This window comes from Lactuca saligna, chromosome 5 (genome assembly GCF_052625555.1).
Source record: "Lactuca saligna cultivar CGN05327 chromosome 5, ASM5262555v1, whole genome shotgun sequence".
In the NCBI taxonomy this organism is placed as follows: Eukaryota; Viridiplantae; Streptophyta; class Magnoliopsida; order Asterales; family Asteraceae; genus Lactuca; species Lactuca saligna.
Window position 1 is genome coordinate 115,345,501 of NC_136421.1, and position 10,049 is coordinate 115,355,549.

The window sequence follows — 10,049 nt, forward strand, 5'->3', positions numbered from 1 at the left end:
AATATAATAAAGATTTATCAAAAGCATTTCCTTAGAAATGTATTTCGTTAAAAGACTCAGGATGTCATGTTCGATACAGTACATAAGTATAAACAGTACATTATAAGCCTTACAACAGTTATTTACAACTATTGGCCTATAATCCAAAAGTCCCTCATGATCATCATAATTATGCTCTGAGTCCACTACCTGTAAAACAGTAAGTTGAGTGGGTCAGGCTTAGGAGCCTGGTGAGCATATAGGGTTTTCAACCCACAAATAATAATAAACTTATTAATTTAATCGATCAACAATGAATTTATTAATTTCATCAACCAACAATAACCCTGATTACCCATTCCCATTATCCTCACTTTACGTCCCTAAACACTTATACAGGGGACCTAGTCTAAGGATTTTATCATCAGGATGGACACTACTGCTAAGGGGGTTCCTCAACAATAAATGTACTAAAGGCAACCATGAGGGAGATGGAGTACATCGGTGAACACATCGTTCTCAACACCTATAGGTTGCGAGCCTGCCAGCGTTCAACTGGACTGTCTAGAAGAGTTCGTGGACGTCATCCATACTCCGCTAGATGACTGGAACAACAACAACATCGAGGCCTCTCATCATTTTAACACACATCAACTATTTCGTCTACCCATGTTTTACCCAACATATTTGTAGATAAAATACATATACAATTTATAACTTGTATAAAACATTGTATTCAACAATCATCTCAAATAAACAATCAATATAATTACACATAACACGTATTTTATAGAAAATTGTAACAGTCGGATTTTTATCAGGTATCTTGTATATTGTATTTTTGGTGATTTGAGAGGGGACTCGGCGAGTTGGAGCTCAGACTCGCCGAGTAGGGACGCGGATCTGGACGCGGGATCGTGCCTGGACTCGACTAGTCCAGGATATGGACTCGGCGAGTCAGCGTTGTGTAATGAAACCCTAATTTCTCGGGTTTGAGACCTATTTAAAGGGCCTAATGGCTGTTATTTGTGCTCACCAGTCCCTTGAGTGAAACCCTAATCGAGTGTGAGCATTTGGAGCTAAGTAGGAGGCCATTATTGATCTTGGAGGTGCCATTGTTGCAAGGAAGGAGAAGAGCTAGCCAAGGGAAAGCAAGAGGAGCCACTTCTGTGGGTTTGGAGTCCAGAGCATCACTTTTGTGGTAATAAATTCGAGTTACCGTCTTCCTTGTTGTTGTTTATCTAGATTTAGGGTTTGTTGAACCCTTTTATGGCAAGATCTAGTGTCCTCTTGGTCCCTTATGAGGTTTGAACCATAGATCTGGACCCTTAGAGGTCCAGAGTGTCCCTTTACCCAAGCTTTTTAGGAATCAATGGAGGCTTTGGATTGGAATCCTCATGCCTTAGGTCAAAACTCCATTTATGAGCTATGGGGTGTGTTATGGGCACCAAGATAGGAGCTTTACATGATGAGTTGAACCCTTTTATGGCAAGATCTAGTGTCCTCTTGGTCCCTTATGAGGTTTGAACCATAGATCTGGACCCTTAGAGGTCCAAAGTGTCCCTTTACCCAAGCTTTTTAGGAATCAATGGAGGCTTTGGATTGGAATCCTCATGCCTTAGGTCAAAACTCTATTTATGAGCTATGGGGTGTGTTTTGGGCACCAAGATAGGAGCTTTACGTGATGAATCAGTCTAGGGAGGCCAGATCTATAGTTTATGGAAGCAGATCTGACCTTAGAAGCAAGTTGGAGTGCTTGCATGGCATGGACTCGCCGAGTCTGTTCATCCGACTCGGCGAGTAGTTTGAAGATTGCCTTGGGATTGCTCAGCGAGTGGTCCAATCGAGTCATGGGTAGACTCAGTGAGTCAGGGTGAGTTGGAGAGGGATGACGAGTGGACTGAGTCAAACTGGGACTCGCCGAGTTGTCCTTGAGACTTGGCGAGTTGAGTCGGGGTGGCCCCGCTGGAGAGGGATGACGAGTGGACTGAGTCAAACTGGGACTCGCCGAGTTGTCCTTGAGACACGGCGAGTTGAGTCGGGGTGGCCCCGCGATTATTTCAGGTGAAACTCGTCGAGTAAGGGGGAATACTCGACGTGTAGTAAGGGGATTTCAGAGGGTTGGTGAAAACGTCTAGGCTCGCCGAGTCGCCGTGGCACTCGCCGAGTCCGGTCATAGTTGACCGTTGACCGTTGACCGTTGACCAGAGTTGACCTGTGTTGAATTCTTAGGGATAGTCAACCTTAGAGATATAAAGTATTAATTAGAGACACATAATGTTATAGGAGGATTAGAGCTCGGAGGATCGAGCATGAGGGATTTTCAGGATTCGTGAGATACCAAGATACGCGAGGTGAGTCTTCTCACTATACTATTAGCTTGAGTAGGTAACCAGAGTTATGTGAAAGAGTATTTGTATGCTATGTATGTTATGTGTTGTACTGCATTATTTCTATGTGATTTATGTGGTGCATGTTTATCAGAGCTAGAACCTGAGGGTTCGCAGAGTTTGGGTGCACGGACCCACAAAGTTATAGCCTCGAGTGGCTAATATGTGTTATATGTGGTATTTTGGGGAACTCACTAAGCTTTGTGCTTACAGTGTTTGATGTTATTGTTTCAGGTACTAGTGACGACCGCGGGAAGGCGTCGGCTTGATCCGTACACACACACTCGGAGTTTTTACATTGTGATCTTGGGATTTTGTATTGACCTATATTGGATAATTAATATGGTTGTTGATGAATATTAATAGAATTTTGTTTTATAATAAAATTGAAAATTTTGTTTTGAAATTTACGGTGTTACAATTTGGTATCAAAGCCTTGGTTTGAGGGATTCGGGTACACCTTCGGGAGTATTTGAAGTCAAACTGAGGAATTGGAAAGATATTTTCAAAAAGAAAACCTAACTTTTCTAAGAGTAAAAGATTTTCTTGTAAAAGAAACAAATTCCATGAAGAAACGTGTGTACGATCAGTCAGCGCCCGAACGGTGAATTCCCAAAATACCTTTATATTATGTGATATTGATATTGATATGATGTATCTTCATGCTAGAGTAGGCTAGGTATTACTAATAGGACTAGAGTGGCCTGATTTGTGATGCCTTAGCCTAGGGAGGGGTGAGCTGCTATGAGATGCTGAGAGTGAGTAGGTAGCAGCGAGGGGCTTATGAGAGATCTATTAGAGAGTGGTCTACGCATGATAGAGTACTTGGGTATTGGGATCCGAAGAGGAAGGTTTGGGGTGTGTACTGAGACGGTGTGGACAGTAGTATTGGGCCCATACTACTGAAAGCACCAGGGCAGTGCACAGTCCAAATAAGAATCTTTGGATACCAAGAATCAAGGAGGGGTGGATTGTCGAGTGTAAGAATACTCGAGTGAATTCCATGAATCATGGAATTGCCAGATCACAAAATCTATTTGTATAGGTTGATATGTCGGAACCAACCATTTCCAGACCCCAGAGTTCTTGTTCGAGTTTTTGTATCTCGCCTCGAAGATAATACTCTCTTATCAGCATGGCTTTCATGTTTTCCTAGCTGATAGAGTTTGCCGCCACTATAGCTAGAGACTTAACATGACCATTCCATTATGTTAGTTCTCTATCAGAGAAGGTACAAGTAGAAGACTTGACCTTGTTTACCTCCGGCAGGCGCAGATTTCAAAGTCCACTTCCATCTTTTCAATCCATTGCCTTAAAACCATAACCCCACCAGTTCCATTGAAGTTTCGGGATTTGGAATTCGTAAATTCCTTATAGGTGCATTCCCGGGGATGCCCATGGCTCTCGCTGTGGTTGGAGGCATGTGCACCTGTTCCCGATCCACTAGGGGTAGGAGTATTGATGGCTGACACAGCAGCTGCTACGGCTGCTGTGAATGCTGCCTGGAACATAGTGGCATCGAAAGGAGGAGGTGGTTGAGCAGGTTGAGGTGGTGGAGGAGGTGGTGGTATCGGTGTTTCGTTATTTGGGTTACGCCTTGGATTTCTGCGTGGCAACATCTTTTTACTATACGTTTAAAAAGGTGACAACATTGATAAGAATAATCGAATAATGAGAGTGACTCATGGACTAACCCTCCATAGTCCAATAGCATAATGAATAGTATGTTTGAATGAAGATGATAGCATTTGGATAATAACTTGCATATGATTAGATATCTGTTAATAATACTGGAACTACATATGTAATAAGTTTAGGAAAAATGGCCTATAAGTAGGCCTTACATCAACCAAGATGAGAAAACGTTGACAGAACTATGACTAGATCAAGATCTAATATGTCTAAGATTTACAAAGATAGGAAATTAGACCAAAGTTTTTACATAAACTAGGTTATATCCAAAAGATGATTCGATGAGATTCTATTAGCGACGAGAACTGCTAGCATGAGTTCTTAATCCCGACAGTAGGCGTTCTATGTCCCTTATACACCTATCAGCTCTCACTTGCTGAGCTCGAAGTTCCCTAACTTCGGCTTGGGTTTCAAAAAGTTCTCTCTGTAGAGCTGCATTGCGGACCAGAGTCCTTCCCTGAGCAGACTCTACTTGGCGAATGTGGACAGTGTTAACACCAGAGTTGGCATCAATCTCCAAGACTCGATTGATAGTTGATTGACCCAGTATCATGTTCCGAGAAATCCTACGAACCATGATGGGTAGGACCCTATCAATAGAACCTCCCTCAATGAGGTTGTAAAAGCTTCTGTCTCCGTTGTAGGGGATAGGTTGACCATGTTCCTAGCTCCATGTATTCAAGTTTGTGGCCCAAAGAGGTGTGGGTCCTTGAAATGCGGGAGGGGGGGGGGGTTCAGGATTGGGTTTTGAGCAACTGGAGGTAGGTTGTTGACTTCAGGATCCGAGTCAGAACTATCAAAGACGCCTTCAACATGGTGATCATCCAAAGGGATTTGGTGATCATCTTCCGGTTCTTCCTCTAGCCATCCAACATTTTCTTGGTTTGGGAAGTACGGTCGCTATGGTGAAATCCAACCATGATATCTACGCAAGAAAAGGGATATAAGAAATAACTAAATAGACGAACTAATTAAGATAATTATAAGATGATCTTTATCAGTTGCTTCAATACTTGTTTAGTGTATCCACTAAACAACTATTGACATATTAATAAAAATCTATTTAGTTCTCAAATAAGTAATTATAGTAAGACCAAATACCCCTATGGTATTTCTTTATAGTTGTGTTGGTAAGTTTTTAGACTTGTTGCCACATCACAACCATTCTTGGGCATATGCTAATCAATCCTTGGACCAACATAGTTAATCAGGCTATTCCACTCCCAAGACTGACCATATATCCCCAGGCTCACTTGTGATATTAAACAATCATAATACTTTTGTTCTTGTCGTTGTGACACCGATTTTAGTATGAATGTAGGCACATATACTTACTTAAGTATTTTATTATTTTAAAGTATACACTCTTAGTCAGAGTGCTTTAATCCCAATGTATTTATAGTTAATATATCTTTTATGGGTTGATTTACTATTTTCACTATAAACAATGCTCCGATACCAATTTGTCACACCCCAAAACCAAGAATGGCGGAAACGTTTAGGGGTGGAGGACGTCATGTACAGTATCACAACAATGTAAAGTAGTAAACAAGCAACAACATCATCCATTTCATTAAAAGTAAAGATTTAATACATGTGTGTTCTTGAATAATAATAAGACACCAAAATATGTAATCAAAATAAAAGACGAGTCTTGTCTGTGCTCCGTCTTGTCAAAACCTGGTCATCGTACGTGTCTACTGGTGACCTGAGAATACAAGTTATTTTAAAAGAGTAGATCAGCATAAAGCTGGTGAATTCATAAGTATTTAAGTTTCATTGTCTTGTTTTGGAAAGTTGTTATGAATACCATGTAAATCTTTGAATGAAACATTTGATATAAGTATGAAAACCCTAGAAAATTCCATATTTCCTATTAGTATAAGAGTAGTCTTCTACCAAGACCCGAATGTTTTGAAAGTAGTCTTTTACCAAGACTTGAATGTTTTGTTGGAATAAAGATGGTTTTCCCCTTTATGAATACTATTAACAATATATAGTCTACCTCATCGTTTATGTGAATGTATCACAAAATAAAAGTAATAGGGAAAATATAGCCATAAAAGTATTATCCTTTTGCATTAGGATAAACACGACATCGCGACTGCCGAAAGGTATCAACCTTGAACATCCGTAGATTGTTCATTTTCCTCTATAGCTAACAGCAGGTTAAAGGAATGGTTAGTCCCGTAAAGGTACCCGTAGTATAAGTATTAACAGTAGGCATCCATAGATGTTCATTACCTTTGTTGCTAACAGGTGGGTGCCGGAATGGTTAGTCCCGTATGATATCCTTTTGTACTAGGATAGACAGAACTAAACTACACATATGATATGTAATAGTATCTCATCATATAGTATCTAGGTACAATTATTCCTGTAAGTCTATCCATGTAAGTGTATCTCTTCATCTAGCATTTAGTATAGACTCATGAATGGCTGACTCTTGTGTAATTCCTTGTAATAGGAATAATGTTTTGTATACTCTACCTATCCATATAATAGTTTACTGGAAGGTAATTGATTTCCAAGAAGGTTTATACACCCTTGCTACACAAGAGTGTGGGAAACTAAATGAAGGATGAAAGCTATCATATCGATACATATATAAGAACATAAGTGTATAGATATAGTTTTGATCAAGGCGATGAAAATGGTTTTGAAAGACATTTAAGAGTGTGAACAATAAATAACAATGACTTGATGTCATTTTAATAAACATTTCAAAAGTAATACATTTGATAACCAAGTATTTTTAAGATAGAAAACAATTTCATGCATCACATTTTGAAGTATGTGAAATCAGCTGGATGAAAACACAGTTAAAAATCACATGTGATTGATTTATTAACATGCTCTTTTCTACTTGTATTCTCTCCCCCCCCATTAAAGAATTTAAAATCATTTAAAATTTTGATTAAGGGGGTATAAACTCACCTATAGATGGTGGTTTGAATGAACTGTACGATGTAGGATTGCTAAGTGTCAAGTGAAGACTTGTACACACTCAAGATCCTAATTAACATATAATCACACATATATGTATCCAATTAGCCTTTAAATAACTAATTACCAATGTTAAGACATCCTAGAACATGATAAACACCTTATATAAGTGTTATAAGTCCTAAGGATTGCATCTAAGTTGTTGTAGGACAAAGCTATTGGGTCTAGGGTTCCAATGAACCCCTTTCTTGAGTTTGCTCCCCAAGACCATAACACAATGAGTTTACAGTCGTAAACCCTAGATTTTACGGCCGTAATCTTTTAAGCCCTTGATCATTTGATTTTTTGAAGCCTTACATGTTCCTTAGAAGTATTTCTACTTGATGGTTTAGTCCTTGGAAGAGATTAGGGCACCATTTAACTCCTTTGAGGAGTTCACGACCCTAAGACCAAATCCCTTAGGGTTTGCGGCTGTAATCTCTCATGGACATGGTATTTTTGTGCTTTCAACTCCTACACACATTAGGGTATGAGTCTAGGCTAGTTTCACAATGAAAGGAAGGGACTAGGGCACACTTTTGGCCCTTAAAGAGGGATTTACGGTCCAAGGTGTTATTGGGCCGTAAAATCTTTGATCTTGTTGTTTTCTTATGATTTCTTGGTTATTAGACACATAACAAGCCCTATTATACTCTTAAATAGAAGCACTCAGGATTTGGGATGAAAGGCCGAAGATACTTGAGAGAGAATCGGGTTTTTATCTAGTTGGAAATGGAACAAATGAAAAAATATGGCTAAGGACCATATATATACCCCTGGGGGTTTAGGACTGCAAACTCCATGTTTGGGTCGTAAATTTCCAATTTCTTATAGTATGAAAGTTTATTGTCGCACAATAAACCTTACAGCATGCCCTTTCCTAGCATCTCCTAAAGTGTTAATCATAAAATGCTCAAACTTATCCCAAATAGTCTGAAATGTAACAGTAACTGTTCTAACTTCTATTGACTTGATACGTTGTATAGAGTGTAAATTCTGGGTTGTCATACTATGGAAAAGTAACGAATGGCGAATTCACCGTGAATCAAGTTGCATATGTCGAAGGGCTTAAACATAATTTGATAACTATTTCGCAACTCGTTGCGGGCACTGGCAATCAGGTTGTGTTTAACGAAGAAGGTAATATTATTTCGAAGATAGACACAAAAGAAGTGTTGCTAAAATCCAAATGACATGGCGATGTGTTTACCCTTGATATCAAACCGATTGTTGGGAAACCTTCAATTTGTTTACTTTCGAAAGCTAAATTTGATGTTAGCTAATTATGGCATCGTCGGTTATCTCATTTAAATTTTCAGAATTTAAATAAGTTGCTAACTGAAGATCTTTTTTGAGGCTTACCAGTTTTAAAATTTGATAATGATACTTTATGTGCATCTTGCGAACAAGGGAAACAACATTGAAAAGGACATCCACTGGTGATAGATTCGAAAATCATAGAACCGTTGGAACTTCTTCATATTGACCTTTGTGGACCATAAACTGTTGAAACTCTCTACAAGAAACGATACATTTTCGTTATTGTTGATTATTTTTCATGATTTACATGGGTATATTTTCTCATGTTAAAATCTAAAGTTTCCCAGACGATGATTGAATTTATCAAACAAATTAAGAAAAGTCTAAAGAAAAGTGTTCGGAAGATCAAAAGTGATAATGGGTCTCAGTTTAAGAACAAAATCCTGGATTCATTCTTAATTGAAAAAGGGATTTCGCATAATTTTTTATCACCATATACACCTCAACAAAATGGTGTCATTGAACGAAGGAATAGGTCATTTTGCGAAGCAGCAAGAACAATGTTGATATATGCGAATCTTCCTTAATATTTTTGGGCTGAAGCTGTTTCCACAGCGTGTTTCACTCAGAATCGTCGGTTTACTCATAAACGTTTCAATATCACTCCTTATGAAATAATCAATAATCGAAAACCAAATGTTAAATTTTTTCATGTGTTTGGTTGTAGGTGCTTTATCATGAATCTCAAGGATAATCTTTCGAAGTTTCAAGCTAAGGTCGATGAAGGAGTATTTTTGGGATATTTGCACAATTCGGTTGCATATCGAGTGTTAAATAAACGAACACGGAACATCGAAGAAACATTCACTCTTACTTTTGATGACTATTATCTTAAACAATGTGACAAACTCTCTGAACAAAAGCCAATTATTAATGAATCAAATGATGAAACTGAAATTATAACTTCATCAGATTTTGATTATGATTTAACTTTTGGTGTTCCTGACAGGCAATAGATGCTAAGGTTCGTGCAAATGTTAACAATCAATCAGACTCTTTGAAGCACATTGAAGGATCCGATCTTACTTAAATTCCTGATGACAATTTTTCAACATCGAATTCTCCAAGAATTGGCAAAAGTATGCTAAATAATCCAGTGGAGTGGTAGCACTCGGATACGAATACTCATGTTGAGGGGGAGCATTCTTTCGAGGGGGAGAATAGGAGAATGAACGAAGATGTTGGGAGGGAGCAACAAAATCTAAATAACAGTGATATAATAAGTCTTTATCTAAATGATAAATTTCATGAAATTAATGATAATCTTTCTGTTGCAGGATTAGAAAATGAAGATTTATATGAAGATGCACATTTGGATCTTGATCCAGCTTATCCACCACTCGAAAAATGGACAAAAGATCATCCAAAAGAACAAGTACACGGGAATCCACAAGATGGAGTTTTATGGAGAGCTCAACTTCGTGCAAAGAATGAGGTATTAAATACTCATCAAGAATTTTGCATATTAAACGTTTTCATTTTGAAAATCAAACAAAAGACAATTAAGGATGCATTGGAACACTCTGATTGGGTTGTTGCAATGCAATATGAATTGGCTGAGTTTGAACGAAATAAGGTTTGGAGATTAATTCCTTAACCTGAAAATATTTCAATTGTCGGGTTAAAATGGATTTTCAAAAATAAACTGACAAAGATGGAAACATTATCCAAAACAAAACCAGA